Source organism: Zea mays, chromosome 6 (genome assembly GCF_902167145.1).
Source record: "Zea mays cultivar B73 chromosome 6, Zm-B73-REFERENCE-NAM-5.0, whole genome shotgun sequence".
In the NCBI taxonomy this organism is placed as follows: domain Eukaryota; kingdom Viridiplantae; phylum Streptophyta; class Magnoliopsida; order Poales; family Poaceae; genus Zea; species Zea mays.
Window position 1 is genome coordinate 144,897,564 of NC_050101.1, and position 13,924 is coordinate 144,911,487.

General features: G+C 41.8%; 2 long non-coding RNA genes across 2 annotated transcripts; both read right to left on the reverse strand.

Moving 5' to 3' along the window:
* Positions 1–8,233: 8,233 nt before the first annotated feature.
* Positions 8,234–9,349, reverse strand: LOC103630155 (uncharacterized). The gene is made up of 2 exons (XR_554884.2): positions 9,263–9,349; positions 8,234–8,508 (listed from the first exon to the last, which is right to left on the reverse strand). It is a non-coding gene; the product is annotated as an uncharacterized lncRNA (long non-coding RNA).
* A 461-nt stretch (positions 9,350–9,810) lies between these two features.
* On the reverse strand, positions 9,811–12,972 carry LOC103630157 (uncharacterized). The gene is made up of 8 exons (XR_554885.4): positions 12,874–12,972; positions 12,310–12,572; positions 12,140–12,236; positions 11,903–12,061; positions 11,714–11,816; positions 11,371–11,465; positions 11,186–11,282; positions 9,811–11,042 (listed from the first exon to the last, which is right to left on the reverse strand). It is a non-coding gene; the product is annotated as an uncharacterized lncRNA (long non-coding RNA).
* Positions 12,973–13,924: the final 952 nt, after the last annotated feature.

Here is a 13,924-nt window from a genome sequence, read left to right on the forward strand (position 1 = left end):
TCCTTTGGCATTAGAAACAAGAACTTTGGGTACCCAAACACAAGTTTTGGAGTTCTTGTGTTTGCCCCCAACAAACTTGGCAACTACCTTGTCGGATTTGTTAGTAAGCACATAAGATGCATCAAAAGTTTTGAATAAAATGTCATGATCATTTGATGCACTAGGAGTTTTCTTCTTAGGAAACTTGGCATGGGTTGGTTGCCTAGAACTAGATGTCTCACCCTTATACATAAAAGCATGATTAGGGCCAGAGTGAGACTTCCTAGAATGAATTCTCCTAATTTTGCTCTCAGGATAGCCGGCAGGGTACAAATGTAGCCCTCGTTATCCTGAGGCATAGGAGCCTTGCCCTTAACAAAATTAGACAATCTTTTAGGAGGAGCACTAAGTTTGACATTGTCTCCCCTTTGGAAGCCAATGTCATCCTTGATGCCAGGGCATCTCCCATTATAGAGCATACTTCTAGCAAATTTAAATTTTTCGTTTTCTAAGTTATGCTCGGCAATTTTAGCATCTAATGTTGCTATATGATCATTTTGTTGTTTAATTAAAGCCATGTGATCATGAATAGCATCAATATCAACATCTCTACATCTAGTGCAAATAGAAACATGCTCAACGGTAGATGTAGAGGGTTTGCAAGATTTAAATTCTACAACCTTAGCATGTAATATATCATTCTCGCTTCTAAGGTTAGAAATAGTAACATTGCAAACATCAAAATTTTTAGCCTTAGCAATTAATTTTTCATTTTCAATCCTAAGGCTAGCAAGAGAATCATTCAATTCTTTAATCTTAGCATGTAAATCAACACTATCATTTCTAAGATTGGGAATTGAAACATCACAAACATGTGAATCAACCTTAGCAATTAATCTAGCATTTTCATTTCTAAGGTTGTCAACAGTCTCATGGCAAGTGCTTAGCTCACTAGACAATTTTTCACATTTTTCAACTTGTAGAGCATAAGCATTTTTAACCTTAACATGTTTCTTGTTTTCCTTAATTAGGAAGTCCTCTTGGGAATCCAAAAGGTCATCCTTCTCATGAATAGCACTAATCAATTCATTTAATTTTTCCTTTTGTTCCATGTTAAGGTTGGCAAAAAGGGTATGCAAATTATCCTCCTCATCATTAGCATTATCATCACTAGAAGACTCATATTTAGTGGAAGATTTAGATTTAACCTTCTTCCTTTTGCCGTCCTTTGCCATGAGGCACTTGTGGCCGACGTTGGGGAAGAGAAGTCCCTTGGTGACGGCGATGTTGGCGGCGTCCTCGTCGGAAGAGGACTCGGTGGAGCTCTCGTCAGAGTCCCACTCTCGGCAAACATGGGCATCGCTGCCCTTCTTCTTGTAGTACCTCTTCTTTTCTCTCCTCTTTCCCTTCTTGTCGTCGCCCCTGTCACTGTCACTAGATATAGGACATTTTGCAATAAAATGACTGGGCTTACCACATTTGTAGCACACTTTCTTGGAGCGGGGTTTGTAATCCCTCCCCCTCCTTTGTTTGAGGATTTGGCGGAAGCTCTTGATGACGAGCGCCATTTCCTCATTGTCGAGCTTTGAGGCGCCAATTGGTTGTCTACTCGGTGTAGACTCCTCCTTCTTCTCCTCCGTCGCCTTAAATGCGACCGGTTGTGCCGCGGATGTGGAGGGATCATCTAGCTCGTTGATCTTCTTCGAGCCCTTGATCATATACTCAAAGCTCACAAAATTCCCGATTACTTCCTCGGGAGTCATTAGTGTATATCTTGGATTACCACGAATTAATTGTACTTGAGTAGGGTTAAGGAAAATAAGTGATCTTAGAATAACCTTAACCACCTCGTGGTCATCCCATTTCTTGCTCCTGAGGTTGCGCACTTGATTGACCAAGGTTTTGAGTCGGTTGTACATATCTTGTGGCTCCTCCCCTTGGCGAAGACGGAAGCGACCGAGCTCCCCCTCGATCGTTTCCCGCTTGGTGATCTTGGTGAGTTCATCACCCTCGTGCGCGGTCTTGAGTAAGTCCCAAATCTCCTTCGCACTTTTCAACCCTTGCACCTTGTTATATTCCTCTTTACTTAGAGAGGCGAGGAGTATGGTTGTGGCTTGGGAGTTGAAGTGCTCGATTTGGGCCACTTCATCCTCATCATAGTCTTCATCCCCTACGGATGGTACCTGTGCACCAAACTCAACAACATCCCATATACTTTTGTGGAGTGAGGTTAGATGAAATCGCATTAAATCACTCCACCAAGCATAATCTTCACCATCAAACGTTGGTGGTTTGCCTAATAGGATGGAAAGTAAAGGTGTATGTTTAGGAATGCGAGGGTAGCGTAGGGGAATCTTACTATACTTCTTACGCTCTTGGCGTTTAGAAGTGACGGATGCCGCGTCAGAGCCGGAGGTGGATGTCGATGAAGAATCGGTCTCGTAGTAGACCACTTTCCTCATCCTCTTCTTTTTGTCCCCACTCCGATGCGGCTTGCGGGAAGAGGATTTCTCCTTATTCTCTTTGTTGTGTGAAGAAGGTTTCTTCTCCTTCCCTTTGGAGGAGTCTTTCTTCTCCTTCCTCTTGTTGCGGGACTCTTCCGATGAAGTCTTCCCGTGGCTTGTAGTGGGCTTTTCGCCGGTCTCCATCTCCTTCTTGGCGTGATCTCCCGACATCACTTCGAGCGGTTAGGCTCTAATGAAGCACCGGGCTCTGATACCAATTGATAGTCACCTAGAGGGGGGGGTGAATAGGGCGAAACTGAAATTTACAAAATTAATCACAACTACAAGCCGGGTTAGCATTAGAAATATAAACGAGTCCGCGAGAGAGGGTGCAAAACAAATCGCAAGCGAATAAGGAGTGTGACACGTGGATTTGTTTTACCGAGGTTCAGTTCTCGCAAACCTACTCCCCGTTGAGGTGGTCACAAAGACCGGGTCTCTTTCAACCCTTTCCCTCTCTCAAACGGTCCCTCGGACCGAGTGAGCTTCTTCTTCTCAATCAAACGGGAACAAAGCTTCCCCGCAAGGGCCACCACACAATTGGTGCCTCTTACCTTGGTTACAATTGAGTTTTGATCACAAGAACAAGTGAGAAAGAAAAGAGGCAATCCAAGCGCAAGAGCTCAAAAGAACACGACAAATCTCTCTCGCTAATCACTAAAGCCTTGTGTGGAATTGGAGAGGATTTGATCACTTGGGTGTGTCTAGAATTGAATGCCTAGCTCTTGTAAGTGGTTGAGAAGTGGAAAACTTGGATGACTTGAATGTGAGGTGGTTGGGGGTATTTATAGCCCCAACCACCAAACTAGCTGTTTGGTGGAGGCTGACTGTCGTATGGTGCACCGGACATGTCCGGTGCGCCGCCTGGATGTCCGGTGCACACCGGACATGCACTGTAGAGTGTCTGGTGCACCGTCCCGCGCGTGCCTGACTTCTGCGCGCTTCTGGCGCGCATTAAATGCGCCTGCAGGTGACCGTTGGCGCGAAGTAGCCGTTGCTCCGTAGTTACACCGGACAGTCCGGTGTACACCGGACATGTCCGGTGAATTATAGCGGAGTAGCCGTTACGAATTCCCGAGGCTGGCGAGTTCCAGAGCTGCTCTTCCCTGGAGCACCGGACAGTCCGGTGAATTATTGCGGAGCGCCTCTGGATTTTCCCGAAGGTGAGGAGTTCAGCGTGAAATCCCCTGGTGCACCGGACACTGTCCGGTGCGCCAGACCAGGGAGCCTTTCGGGATGCCTTTAGCTTTCTATTTTTAAACTCAACTTTGGTCTTTTTATTGGCTTGTTGTGAACCTTTGGCACCTGTAGAACTCATAGACTAGAGGAAACTAGTTAGTCTAATTATTTGTGTTGGACAATTCAACCACCAAAATCATTTAGGAACTAGGTGTAAGCCTAATTCCCTTTCACAAATGCTTATAATCATAATACAAACTATCACGGTTCAATTGGTCATTTCATTTTTAAGTCGGTCCACTCCTTCGTCTTGAGACATGAGGCTATGTCGAAGCTTTATGGACAATAACTTCGGTACTGCTTTTGAGAGGATCTGCCGAATGTGTTTCTTCTTACAGAATCTTCGGCGACGAAGCATACCCCCAACACATAGAAATATATGTGTTTCCTTATCTATACATAATTTTACCTTATTTTCTCGTGAAGTGCGAAGAGTGACGCACAATGACTATGAAATCATGGAAACCATGATTTTGAATGGGAACTACGAAACCATGGAAACCAGGATTTTAAATAGTAACAGTGACGCATAACGACTGCGAAACAGTAAAAACCGAGAAAACTGATATCATTATGCGATTTTCTTTGTTTAAAACCCACGAAGGGAATTAGGTCGGCCGCTAGCTATAACGATTGGACATTGAAGAGTTGTCGGCATTTAGAATTTATTATAGTCTTATCGTTTAGTCATTTTGTATTTATTTTTATATTTAAACTATATTTAATACGTATAACTAGCGTTCAGTATTCCATGTGACAGAGACTAAAATATGACAATTGCATATTTGAGACTTTAAATATAGCGCTTCGTAATATTGTTATCCAAAAAAATTACTTCGCAAAAAAAGACTACAAACATCTTCTAATTGACCTTTTATTACTTAGTTCTCTGTATTTTGTATCTAAGGGGACCAAATTACCTTATGTGTGCTTTCTGTCTCCAAGCCGCCATGGACGACAGGCCACCGTCCTGCCCACAATCACCCCATGCCCCGGGTTCACCCCTGCTGCGCCATCCGCCGAGCTCGACCCTGCGTGCTGGCCGAGGCCGCTGCCGCGCCGACCACCACGCTGGACGAGATCACGCTAGGTGAGGTCGCGCTGGGCGATGTCATGCATGCTAGCCAGGGCGCCTCGTCCGCATCATAGCCCAGGGACACACCGGCCATGAAAAAGTTGTATCGTTGTCCTGGTGTTTCATGAGCATTACATGAGTATTAAGAGTTGTTTGCATCCTGCAAGCTGCAAATACTAGCTTCTTGCTGGTGAGTGCAAACAAGCTACAAATTGCAAATACTAGCTTCATGTTGGCCAGTTGTTCACATGATCCTGGTGAGAGCGAGAGCGCCGGCAAGCCACGTATAATTACATAGCGGTAAAAGCGGCTAACGAGCGATAAAATACATGAAATTAGATTAGAAAATCAAGACAATAGGCTAAATGGTAGTATAATCGAGTAGAAGATGTTTGTAGTCTTTTTTGCGAAGGGGCTGTTTGGTTCGCTGCCTAATTTGCCATATTCTGCCACAATTTTGTCGCTAAGGTTAGTTCTTCAATTCGAATGACTAACCTTAGACAAAGTGTGACATAGTTAGCCACAAACCAAACAAGCCCTAAATCTTTCGGATGGCAATATTATGGAGCATTATGTTTAGAGTCTTAAATATGCAATTGTCTCGGACTAAAATTTAGTAAGAGAAAATAAACGGGTTAGAATAGTTATGATCAGAACTGCACATGAAACATGTGTATATCACGATTGTGATATACAACGGCTTCTACAGTCCCGAGCAAGACAATTTGTCAGGTTCACTCCGCACAAGAATGCCGCTGGATTCTAAGCTAAAGCTCGCCAGCTCGTGGGGAAGATCAAGAAGTCGTTTGATTCGGATTAAAGTCAGATGTTTGAACTGACACAACTGTAATATATAGAGACAAAACATTATATAAGTAGTAGAAGCCTATATGAATTAAAGCAAAACAAAAATGGAGGGCGTGCTCGCCTACCGCCTGGGACACCGTGTCTGCACCCGTCCTGGTAACCGTCGCACACATAGGGCTAGTCTAGGGGAAGAGGGTTAAACCAGGGAGGGAAACTCTCCCACATATAAGGCGGGCTCCAGCAAAAGCCTCTAAAGCCTTTTGTACTATAAATATAGAGAACCTTTACGCTCTCCAGCAGCGTCCTCTAAATTTAGAGGACGCTGCTGGATTATCTATATATAGAGTTTCTCTAAACGGTTCTCTATCCATTTGAATAATTTAAATAACCGGTTTAGCAAAACTAAAATATGTACAATACATTTAAGAGTATGACAAATATGTATGTACAAAAAATAAAAATAAAAATGTCTCTATATAGGTATTTACATATAGAGGACGTTGTTGGAGAGAAAAGAAATATAGATGATGAAATCTTTTAGAGGAGACTGTAAAGTAGGAATATAGAGATGAATATAGAGGACGTTGCTGGAGACCGTCTAACCTCTTGTTTGAAAGCAAGAACATCGGAGAGGGCTGGAGGGCTAAAATCTCCTTCTACTTGACATTGAATAGCAAGTGGATTTTAGTCCATCCAATCCTCCTCTGGCATCCTTAGTTTCAAATAAGCCCTAAATGTCTTATTCAAATGTCACTCTCGGGATTGCTTATCCTAAGAAATGAAGGAGATTTTAAGAAGATTTTGGTTTCCAAACTAGTCCATACTGGGAAAGGAGAAAAAAAGAATTTGTATCTTTATAACAAGTAGTAAGCGGATGATTTGGTTGAATTTTTTATGTCCATAAAGTGAAAGAATAGAGAGCTTGGTTTTCACCGGAATAAAAATAGCTTTTATTATGTAAAGACTCCTCTCTTTTAAAATTTAGGAGATTTTCTACTCTATATCATTCAACAACGTCGTTTAAAGCATTATCTAAATATAAAGAACGCTCATCTTTATCTATCTACATAGGGTTCTCTTTTCTCCTCTATCTATTTTAATATTTTAAACAATACATTAAACAAAACCAAAATCTCTACTCCTTTAAAGTACAAGTTTTGTGTATCGTGCATCACATGCGAGCATGACGCGCGTAGAGTAGATCTATTTCTCTTTCCCACATCTCGCCTAACAAACAGATCATTACCTTTTAGATGAACAGTAAGAAAACATCCAAGCCTAATATGACTCCACACATCATGCGTCACGCGCAAAGCGAGTAGAGTAGAGTTGTTTTTCTTTCTCACATCTCGCATAACAAACATGTCATGACCTCGTAGATGGGCTTTGAGAAAACACCCGCCCAATATGACATGAAGCCACACGCACCATAACGCTTCCGGATAGTACCATCTCCCTAGGTGAAGGAGGACGAGCGGCTGAGCGAGCTATAAAAAAGGAGCAGGTCTTCTTTTTAACTCATACTTTTCTTGGTTGTTTGGCTAAAATAATATGTAGTATCTGGTATGTGGGCCATATGTCCACTTTAATTTTTAATTTATTTTTTGTGGAGATAGTCCACTTTAATTTTAAATTTAATTTTTGTGGGGAGGGTCCATTACACGGTCTTGCCACCGGACACTCGGGTGTCGTACAACTGTTACACTATGCCATTAAATATGATTGGTATACTGCTGAACACATGGGCATTGTACTATATGTATATAACGAGGGTATGACAAATATATACGTACAAAAATTTAAAATAAAATATAACTCTAATACAGGTAATTATATATAGAGGATGTTGTTGAAGAGGAACGAAATATAGAGGAGAGAATCTTTTAGGAGACTGCAAATTAGAAATATAGAGGGTAGATATAGAGAATAATGTTCACACACTATAAAGTAGCTATTGCTTTTCAATTTTTTTATAAAAATAAAATAAAAATTTGGTTGAAAAGCCCAAAGAGAAACTTAATATACTACTAGTTAGTTGCCCGTGCGTTGCGACGGTACACGAACACCACTGATAAAGGCATTAGTAGTAATTAATTTTGGATCACTTCATGAGATGTGCTCTCTACAAGAAACTGGTTAAAGAACGTGGGTGAAAAACCGTCGAACTTAATGTAATAGGCCGTCGAACTTACCATAAGAACGTGGGTTTACCGACGAATATAGCCGACGGCGATTTTTGGACGAACTTAAAGAAATAAGTTCGACGGCCCCACGTTCTTAAGGTTAAGAACGTGGGTACCGTCGAACTTAACATTAAGAACGTGGGTACCGTCGAACTTAAGGTTAAGAACGTGGGTTTTTAAGTTCGACGGGGGCCGTCGAATTTTTTCCCATAAGTTCGACGGCACCCACGTTCTTACGGTTAAGTTCGACGGGGCCACGTGGCCGTCGAACTTATGTGTCCTGCGTGGGTCTGCGAGGACTGCACAATAAGTTCGACGGTACCCACGTTCTTAACATTAAGAACGTGGGTACCCACGTTTTTAACCCTTTTCCAGAAAAAAAAATAAAAAATACAGAAATGAAAAATTAGACACACATAATATCATATACAACACAGAATATCACATACAATACAGATTTCAAACACATTGATATATGTTCATATCACAAATTGATAGTCCAAATACATAAGTTCACAAGAATTGGAGATTGTACCAGTAGTAATACAACACACAGGAATTGAAGATGCATGCGTCCATCAATCCCTCGAGACTCTGTTCCTAGCTAGACAGTATCCACCTATCACTAAGAGAAACATGTCAAGAATGGACACCCTAGCTCTAGGTGATGTCTGACTTCCAAAGACGATGTCCTTCATTCACTCCAGAGCAGATACAGCAGCTGAAAATGCATTTTCAGATGGCAGCATGTGTGGTAACTGAACAAGGAAAAAATATATAACCAATGGATGTCAAATTTAATTGCAGATTCTTACCAAAGAGAGAAAAAGCAACTAGTTATATCAGACAGTATTAGTATCATCAACAAGCAACAAAAAGAATGCAAGTACTAAATAGATATTAGTGTCGTGAGAAACATATTCCTCATAGACATAAATGTAGCCTGGAACCACAGATAATTTGGTAAAACTGATAACTCACATATTCCCTAAGAATTTGCAGATATGTTTAAAGGTAGCTGGGTTTCAAGTGCTATGCAAATACATGCTTCCCAAATAAACCCAAAGTCAAACAAGGGTAAATAAGGAATAAAGCTGTCAGCACAACCTAATATACAAAATTTGGGTTCTATTCTAGTAAGTAGTAACTTCCCTAATTTGCTTCAGATAGAGGCTATCGCATGCATTACCAGTACGGATTCAAATGTTACAGCCTTACAGGAAGAGTTCAAGATACGTTTAGAATTTTAGATTGCACCATAATAGAAACTAGCTTAAAGCCTTTTAAGGTATAACCACGGCCATGTTTTACTTCAAGAAGCCAAGCAAACCAACACCCAATGGATCATAAAATATCAGTAATGTCTTAAATTAGAGTTTGCTTTAAATCCACATCAAACCCAATATATATGTAAAATTACACCATGAATACTAATGAAGAAAACATTTGAACAAGATGGAAAGGAAGAAACTCACTGTATTAGGATCCCAGATTCTCACTATGTGCTTATCAGCAGTGATCAGTTTAGGTTCGGTAGAATTAAGTGTCTGGTGCCATTTGATATTTAATATTGGGCTACCATACCTGAAACAGATAACAGCAATTACATGCCCAGTGAAAGGTACAATATGTAACTCAATAAGCATTCAACTATTGATTGCATTTCAAAAGTAATAGAGATTTGGACCCGCTGTTTACAACTTATTCTTCCAAGACACATTAAAAAACATACAGATTCAAAAACTAATTGCAGCAGTTGTATCTGTTTTTTAACAAAACAAACAGAATGTGTGTTAAATGGCATGATATTAGGATGGAGAACCAAGAAAAGGTAAGGCCCTGTTTGCAGAAGGAAGTAGAGTAAGAAAAACCCATCCAATAAGAGAATTCCTTTAGAAGATTTATGTAGAAATGGTTGATTGGCTGGAACTAACTTTTGATAAAGATTAACAAGTGAAAACCCTTCACAAGAGAAAATAGAGACTTACATGTGATCCTTAACTCTCAGAGGAGAAGACATGCGTAAATCATATATTGATATCTACAGAAAATCCCAAAAATGTTGGTGCATACTGAGATTAAAAAAATAATGAAATAAATATAGAAAATTTTAAAGGGATAGCTGTCATGTTTATATAAAAGAAAAAGATCTACAAACACCACTAGAATAGCATACAACACACTGTTGTTAAGTACAATAGCCAAACTGAAGAAATAGGAAGTTGTAGAGCACATAACTTCTGTTCAGAGTTTTGCTTAATGTAAAAATATTTTCCTCAAAACCCATTGGGATCTAAATCCCTTACGGTTTGTGGTTGGCCGTTGTCATCTGTTGCCTTGCATCAAGTTGGTTGCTTAAGGCTGTTTAAGTCATCTTTTAGTGGTTGTTTTGGTCACATAAGGTTGTTGTTTTGGTTGTAAGGTCACGTAAGGTTGTTCTGGTCATGCATGGTAATGTAAGGTGTTTGTTCTGGTTGTCGTGATAGTGTAAGAATGTAAGGTCGTTGTATTTTTGCTATTTTGGCCTTACTTTCTCTTAATGCAATGACATACAGTTTTACATGTTCAAGGGAAAAAACTAAGCTAGAAGGTGTTGACTGCTAAGTAAATATGGTCAGTTATTTGAGTGTCCAAAAAAGCTGTCTTTAAGACCAAACTTCCCATTTCTATGTTGGGTATTGAAAACAAATAGGATGGCCTGGGCAAACACAATGTAAGGTCGACCCCAAGACCCCACTGTCTGAACAACCAGTAATAGCAAGAGGTGAATAGAACAAAGGAAGAATGCATGATGCAATCCCCCCCCTTTTGCTCCTTAACCAGAAGCTATAAATACAACACATGTGAAAGGGCCTCTAGAGTTGGTTATGTGGTCTGAAAAAGAGAGGTGACCATGAAACTTAGAGACTGAACTTGATTCTGTTAAAAACTAGGGACTTGTCAAGCAGCATACTGGGATGGTACCACATCTATCATGTGGGGCCAACATGCAGTTTCCAACAGGAGGGAAAAAACTAACATAATATCAAATGGCTTTCTAAAGAGAGGGCAGAACCAATGAATCTATCATGCACCCAACTAGCATCTAGTGCATTCAAATGGTAACATGCATTTTTCAATAAACAATGCATTTGTGAGGTTTAATTATGCAAATGGTTAAATGTCTCGTGAGGTTTAAACAAAATAACTTAACTTAGAAAGCAGGTTCTGTATCGTTGGTAGGAGCTTCACCGACACAGAGATTATCCCAGGAACCTGCGTGCACACGATCAGTTTAACTTGTTATGAGCCTAATTCAAAGTGGATAGAGCTGAGGCAACTCATGAACCGATATGACGTTCTTGTTACAATAAGAATGAAGCGACGACGGAACGTTATATCAAGTGTCCAGATCATACCACTCCATTCTGGAATTCTCTGCTGACATCTAGCTGCATCGCCAAAGCTTTGACCATCAAGTAGCCCACAAATAGCAAGAACAGATAAATGGGATTCCTGCGGACAGTAAGAACATCAGTGCCATGCAATTGTTAAGCTGAACGTAAAGAACTACATAGCATAGTGCTACCAAGTACGGAAGTACCTAATAAGCACCATGATCTCATTGAAACCAAGAATAGCAATGGCCACGATTGCCCAAGGAGGAGGCAGTTTACTATTATCGCGCCTGTGAGCTTGCTGGGGTGAAAAAACAAAAGGTGAAGTAAAAATTTTTGAAAAAGAGATGTAGGTACAGCTTTCACCCTTAGGGCTAGTTTGGAAACTCAAATCCCTTTCGGGATTGAAGGGGATTGGAGAGAAAATTAGTTTATTTACACCTCAATCCCCTCTAATCCCGAAGGTTCCCAAAGTAGCCCTTAAGGGAAAAAAGTCGCACCACGCTGACTGATATCAGAAATCAAAGCTATGTTGTATGAAATGCACACCTGTGTGGATACTGCTTGTAATCGTGAACTCAGTTTCTGCTTTAAATTGTTTCCACAGTGACTTGCACTGAGACGGGGTAATCATTGTATGCTTTGGAGGAATCTGTTTTGAGTTCCATAAAGTGGTGTTACATGCACACCTACTCTTCCATTGTTTGCTTGTGCAAGAACAGACCAACACAAAGTTACCTCTTCCCAAGTGGTAGAAGCAAGTGGATCAGCAGAAGCAGCACTTGCAATCTTTGATACAACAGAGCCTTCCAGAAGTGTTGAAGTGAGGATGCTTTCAATCCTATCTGGCTCGTCATCCCAGCGAATGGCCGCCATTACAGACAGAAGTTTGAGAGCCTGCAACATAAGCATAAGTGTATTTTACAAACAGAAATCATAAGACTGAGGATTGTTGGAAGTGTGTGGTTCTTGTACCGCAGATCGAGCTTCCTTTGCTATTGCACGAACATCTTCCTTTCCTGTCCAGACCCTTGAAATTGAATCCTTGTCATGGCTAAACACTGTTGTGAACCTGGCAACAGAGGAAACAGTGTCAGAATCCCCCCTCCCCCAAAAAAAATAAATAAAGAAAGAATTTTATCAACCTCTCCTTCATATGGATCAATACTTTGCTAGATTCCTCTTTAGCTTTACTTTCCACAACACTCCGGGCATAATCCTTTAATTTGGATACCATTTCTTCTGCTGGAGCGTATTCCATTTCAAACTGACAAAGGTTATTCAGAAACTCTGGTAGGATGGCCTTTGTCTCACATTTGTAAATGTTTCTTATTGATTGCTAGGTTGTTTGGTCTGCATCATCAAATAGAGACTCCACAGGTTCAGCAAGTGCTTTTCTTAGTTTGTCCTGCAATTATTACCATATGGTAACCATATAATATCAGATATGCAAATAAATCCAGAAGAAAATTATGCATTGATAAGCTAGTGATTAAAATCTCTTTCAGCTTGCCATACATAACCTTAACGTGGCTTGTTTCTATCCAATATTGCTTTTTAGAAATTAGAAAATGTGCACATTAAAAATCTAATTGATTAGACACGTTGATTTGTTTCTATTCACACGCATAATCAAATAAATTGGATTTGGAATTGTGCTGCGCAGTGAACTAATGAACTGGACTATATTCAATAATTTAAATACTCACCGCCGAGCACTTGAGCTGGAGGCTGGAGAGCGAGCACTGAGTAGTGAAGCACGAGAGCAAGCAGCAGGGAGGCGGCCAGGCGGGAGCAGCCAGCATCAGCAAGCGAGCAGGCAACAGCGGAGCAGCCCGCAGCCGAGCGCCAGAGCTGGAGCTGCTGCAGAGCCTGCAGTGCGCTGACGCTGCGCGCCGGCAGGACACGCCGGCAGGACAGGTGAGGCCGAGCGGCTGGGGGTTGCTAGCCGGGCCGACGGCGCGGTGGCGCGGCGGCTGTGCGGCCCGCTCGCTGGGGCGCGGCGGCGAGACGGCGCCCGGACCGCTCGCTAGGGCTTGGCGGCGGCGCGGACAGCTCTTGGGGGAGCGGCAGCGACGCGGACAGCTCTTGGGGGCGCGGTGGCGGCGCGTCCCGCTCGCGGTGGCGCGGCTCCATCACGGTGGCGCGGCGGCAGCACGGGCTGCCGGCGGTGGCAAGGCGGCGGCGCGGCCTGGCGCGGGTGACAGTGAGGAGCGCGTGGACGGGAAGAGATAGGCGTGAGAGAGAGAGCGTGTGGGATTTTTTATTTAGGTTTTCGTAATTAAGTTCGACGGTGTCAAACGCCCGACGAACTTAACTTAAGAACGTGGGTACCCACGTTCCTAACTCGTTAAGTTCGACGGTTTTATCCAGGACCCACGAACTTAACTTAAGAACGTGGGTACCCACGTTTTTAACGTAACCCATGAACTTAACTCAAGTAAGAACGTGTGTACCCACGTTCTTAATTTTACCCACGAACATTTATCATTTTCTTGTGTACCCACGTTCTTAATTTTACCCACGAACATTTATCATATATATCGATCCCAACAAGAGGAAAAGGAGGAAAGGCCTATTTATTTTTTATTCATCAATTAGAACAAAGTAGAAGAAGCAACTAAACACCATACATGTTCATATTATCTCATGAACCGTCTGTGGACATGGCCACCGCACACCCAAACATCTCCGATGCGTACACACTGATGGGCAACCGTTCATCACCATGTCCGCCTTGTGTACATTGTCGTTGTCCAC